The following is a 5877-nucleotide window of genomic DNA, read 5'->3' on the forward strand; positions in this document are numbered from 1 at the left end:
ATCTAAATTACATGATTTATAATTAGAAATATGTGTTACTTTCTTAACAAGGAATTATGTCTTTGTAGGAAAAACTCAACTATATGAATCTAAATTTTATCCCTAGTTCTTCTGTGTGCATGCCTGAAGAAATTCTATGCTTTGGGTCTAAGCTTTTGTGAACAGACATAATTCACTGAGTGACAACTATTGAAAATGCAGGCATAGGTGGAATTCTTCCAATTAGGTAGGAGACCTTAGACCTTTCACTTTTGTGAAAAACCATAATTGTAAAGGAAAGACATTTCTATTCTTGCTGTCTTAATTGTTAAATTCTTTTTGGCTTTAATCTTTTTCTCATTAGGAGCAGATTTATTTCATTGGTTTTTAATTATAATATGAATTTTTTAGGTTTTAAGTTCTTGTTTATAGTATATGGGGTAATAATATCCTTGCTTTAAATTTTAAACTAAGGAAAATAAGATTAATATTTTAATGTTAAACTGGTAAAATCCACAAAAAATATGAAAATAATTAGTTGCCTATGATAATAAACCCAGAAGTTTAATTATCTGACTCAAGAGTTTAGAAGCACCTCACATTCCTTATAATATGTGGGAAATGTTGGAGAGGCAAGCCTGGGGGAAAATGATTATAATTCAGTATCAGAAAAGTGAATCATCTGTACTGCACCTTTTCTGGAGGAAGACACTGTGAACAAATTCAGGTTGGAAGAGGAAGGTCAACAAAGCTCATAGAAAAGGGAAGTCCCAAGAACCAGATGTTGACAGTGTCTATTCAGCAGTATCCTCAAGAGGGGCAGAGATGGAGGGACAGAGATATGGGGTGGGCACACACATGACAGAGGTGCTCTGTTGTAGGGTTCTGAACATTTCTGATGGCTTTTGAGATAAGCCATCTTTTGTTATGTTTTTCAGTCAGGGTCCCAACAGAAATGAGATAGCACACTCAAATCTAGGTGATTCAAGGAGGCTATATTTCCTAAGAGATTATTATAAAGGTGTAAGTAGGATGTCAAGGAATTACAAGAGATTGTGCAAGTGCCCAGAGTTAGGGTGAAATTTTCACCATCCATTGGCTTAAAGTGTGGAGAGGAGGAAGAGGTTCTCAGAACCTGGAAGGAGAGAGTTTTGTGGATCAGGTTGGTTTGAGAAATACAGTGACCTTCTGGTCAAGGGCCCTGCCAGATAGAGGAAACCTCAGAAAAGGGAATAAATACCCTCATCTCATTCTCCTTCCTCCCTCTGATTTCCTTTTAGGCTCCCTAAGCTGAAGTATGAAGGTCCAGGATCTATTGATCTAATCCATAGAGATCAGCTTATATTGGAAGAGCAAAGGGAAAGATATTTAGTAGAATCACAGTATTGTGTGTATGTTACATTTTGTGTGTGCACACACACACAAAATTTTGCCAACTGTTTTCTCCCCAGTTTTGCTGATACCAGGAACAGAATGTTATGGGTGAAGGACATTTGCATTCTGGTCAATGGAAAGAAATGTTTCCTTCAAATATTTGTAAGAAGGTGGTATATTTTATTTATGAGTTTGAGGAGCAGTGAGTCATCTGGATGAATCTTGTCAGTTCTATAGATGTGATAAAGCTGAGGTTAGATCACAGTAAATTTACTAAGGCTTTTGAGTTCTCTCAGAAGACTAGTTATTGGGTCTTCTTTTGGGGACATTCAAATTTTAAAGTGGATCCCCTCCAAAATATAATCAGATCAACTTGGTAGAACTTGCTTCATATTTCTACTTAAAACATGTCACACTGTACCTAGTTCTGTTTTGGAATTTTTAGTATTGTTCCATCTAGGTGGTTAATAAAGCAAGTGAAAAAAAATGTAATAAATGATATATCTTTGAACTATAGTTCCCTGAATCCATAAAACATGAAATTACTTCATAGATTTTCCAATGTGCTTCTGAAAATTCAGAATATGAATTGACTTTTATTACTGTGCTCTAAATGAGAAATTGAATAAAGAGCCCATTTCTTCATAAAAATGATTTTATAACCTTGTACTCTGCTTTAATGACATCATTGTATATTGAAAAGTTCAGAAGACCCTCAGTGTCCTGTAACTGAAGTATTCATTTCGAAGTATCACTCTCAATATTGAATTTGATTCAAATACAAGATTTCCTTGGGAGCAAAATTGTTTTTTCACTCTTTAGTTTATTTGGTTGAGGGTGGATTTTCAAAAGAATTTGACACTGACTTCATATGCAAAAATAAAATAAAAATTTCCAAAAGTTGAATCTTTGAGCTTCATAAATGTTGTGCATAATCTATAGTAAAATACAGAAAGGAATCCATACATTCACTTGACGTTTATTGATTGCTCACCATGTGCACCACACTGTACTGGGGGCTCAGAATGCAGAGATGGAAACCACCGTCTGTTCCCTCCCAGAGCTTAGAGTCTGGAAAAGAGAAAGACAGATGGAGTGCCAGCCACAGCACCCTGTGAGGAGAGGTCTCAGGAATGTGAACGGAGGGATCTCTTTTTCCTCTCCTTCTGGGTTAACTCCAAGGACATGAATGCTAGATTTTTTGTTCTAGTCCCACAATTTCCTGAGGCTTTGCTCATTTTTTTTTTCCTAGTCTCTTTTCTCTCTGTTGTTTAGGATGTGTAATTTCTATTGTTCCATCTTCAAGTTTACTGATTCTTTTCTCTGCCATCTCCTTTCTGCTGTTGAGCCCATCCACTGAGTTTTGAAATTTTAGTTACTATATTTTTCAGTTCTAAAACTTCTATCGGATTATCTTTGTGTATTACATTTCTTTGTTGAGAAATTTTATTTCTTTACTGAAAGCCTCTATCTTTTTTTCATTTGTTTCAAGTGTGTTTGTAATTGCTCACTGAAACATTTTTTATGATGGCTACTTTAAAATCCTTGTGAAAGAATTCCAACATCTGTGCCATTTTCCTATTGGCACCTGTTGATGGCCTTTTCTTATTCAAGTTGAGGATTTTCTGGTTCTTGGTATGATGCGTGTTTTTTTATTGTACCCTGGACATTTTGAATATTATGTTGTGAGACTCTGGATCTTATTTAAATCTTGTATTTTAGAAGGCCTCCTTCTGCTATCATGGCTGCAAGGGATGGGGTCACCACCTCATTACTTCCAGGTGAGGCGGAAGTGTAGCTTCCCCACTTGGTTTTCCTTGATACCCTGGGGGGTGGGAGGGTAGGGATTAGGCATTCCTCATTACTGTTTTGTGGCTGTGGGAGTTCAGGTTCTGAGTAGGCCAACACTGATATCACCCTAGCTGGGAGGAGGAGAGGGGCCTCATTACCTTTCTACAATTGGTTTCCATAGACACCATGAGGTGGGGCCTCAATACTGCTGAAAAATCACCTCCTTACCATCAGGTGGGAATGGAAGTCCAAGCTACCCACATGGTCTCCTATGATACCATGTGGGAGAGACTTTGTTACTGCCCAATGGGAATGAGAGTCTCAGCTCTCTATTCAGCTTTGTCTGATATCACCCTGCTGGGGGTATTTGGCATGTCACTATAGCTTGGTGAGGATGGAAGGCGAGTCTCCTTATTTAATCTTACTGACAGGGGTGTGGTTGGGGTTGCTGTTTTTTCCATGCTATTTGGCTGGAGTAGGGTTGCTGTTGTCTAAACTGTCTTGGTAGTCTTCTCTTTCCTGATCCTTTGGCTGAAGGCAGTTTTTTCTTTGGGGGGGGGGTCATTTTTTGTCTGCACCATCGAGTGTTTATGAGTTTCTAGCTTCTCTGGCTCTATGTCTGGGATATAAAAGGCCAAAACAAAAACAAAAACAAAAACAAAAACAAAAACAAAAAAACCCAAAAAACCAAACCAAACCAAACAAAAACACTAGGGAACTCACCATGGTGTTGTTCCTTGGGTCCTAACGTCCCTAGCCAATTTGCTTTCTCCTTTCTCCTTTGAGAATCTCCTTATTTCTGTTTCATACACAATGACCAGAATTTTTAGCTGTACTATAGTGGGGGGAATAAAGAGAAGTGCCAGATGACATTGTTTTACTTTCTGGATTTAGCCATGCCTGAAAGATAACATTGGACTTTTCAGTTACAAAAGCTAATAAATTCCTCTTTCGTTTGTTAAACCGACTTGAGTGGATTTTCTGACACTTGCCCCCAAGGTTCCTTGGAGTAAGCAAATGTCCTGGAGTGAAGAGATGGCACATGACTAGAGCCTTCCTGCCCTGGAATACAGGTCTCTTTGGTGTCAGTCCTTAGGCTGAACTACACCTCGCCTTCCTCTCACATTGAATTTTACAGTTTCACTTTCAGCACTGAAGGTTCCAAGAATCTAAAGTTATTAGTTATGCTCTGGGCTTTCTTCAAACATAAGATCACTTTTATCCTATTAAACCACTAGTCAAGTAAATAAGCGTGGTGGGAAGTAAAAAGCATGAACTTAGCAGCTTGGAGTTAGAATCTATGCTTGCTTTTGTCAGTAAAGATACGAGCAACCTATGACAAATCATTTGTTCTTTTTGTGCCTCAGTTTCTATTTTTGTATGCATTAGCTTTCAAAATTTCTGTGCCTATTAATGAGAGTGGAAGAAAGTTAGGCAAAGCATTTGTGATTTAGTGTAAAATACCAGAAAATTAAGGTTGACATTATTTATCGTGACTTACCTTCATATGGAATGCAAGGAAAGGTTATTGCTGTGCTAATACAATGGAAGGTGACATTTTCCTACAGAGCAGCAGTATGAACACAGTAAAGAAAATGAGTAAACAGGAGGTATCTTGGCCACCTAAGGTCTTGATTGTGCATTGATGGCATATGAAGGTTAAGAGCTGTCAAATGCATTGTGCTTTGAGTCAAAGTTTAAAAAATTATGCCAGAGACAGTGTTCATTTAAATAATTTAATGCAGGGAGGAAAATGATCAAGACAGAGTGTTAGATAGATATTTCCTATGCTATAATTATTCACGGCAATAATAGCCTCAAAAATAGAGTAGCAGATTTTATTTACTTTTGTGGGCTTTTAAAAAAGACTTTATTTAATTAATTAATTTTTGGAGCAGTTTTAGATGCATAGCAAAATTGAGAGGAAGGTACAAACATTTCCCATATACCCCTACCCCCACATATGCATAACTTCCCCCACTATCAACATCCCCCATCAGGGTGGTACATTTGTTACAGTGGACAAACCTACATTGATACATCATAATCAAAGTTCATAATTTTACATTAGGATTCATTTTGGTGTTGTACGTTCTATGGATTTGGACAAATGTATAATGTATAATGACATGTATCCATACTATTAGAATATATAATGTATAATGACATGTATCCATTCTTATAGTATCATACAGAATATTTTCACTGCCCTGAAATTCATCTTTGTTCCTCCTATTCATCTCTTCCTCACCCCTTGAAACCCCTGGCAACCAGCGATGTTTTGACTGTGATAGTTTTGCTTTCTCCAGAATGTCATATAGTTTGAATGATACAGAATTGCTCCAATCATGACACATATTTATGAATGACTTTGCCCCAGGGGAGGATGTTTCTGATGATGATCTCACTGTTCTTCAAAAGAGGCAGGAGTGGTGGCAATAATCAGAAAGCACCATAATTCAGTTTCCCATTTGGGGGGTTCAAACTCACCTTAAAGGAGTTGGTTAATTTTTCAGCAACTTAGATGAAACTTAGGGTAAGTCTCATGATATTTCTGTTTGTTTTTTTTTCTCTTTAAGATTTTACCTATTTATTTGAGAGAGAGAGAGAGGGAGGGAGAGCACAGAGGGAGAGGGAGAAGCAGACTCTCTGCTGGGCAGGGAGCCCGATGTGGGGCTCGATCCCAGGACCCCAGGATCATGACCCAAGCCGAAGGCAGATGCCTAACCAACT

The sequence above is a fragment of the Phoca vitulina genome, unplaced genomic scaffold (assembly GCF_004348235.1).
Source record: "Phoca vitulina isolate PV1807 unplaced genomic scaffold, GSC_HSeal_1.0 scaffold9, whole genome shotgun sequence".
Lineage (NCBI taxonomy): Eukaryota > Metazoa > Chordata > Mammalia > Carnivora > Phocidae > Phoca > Phoca vitulina.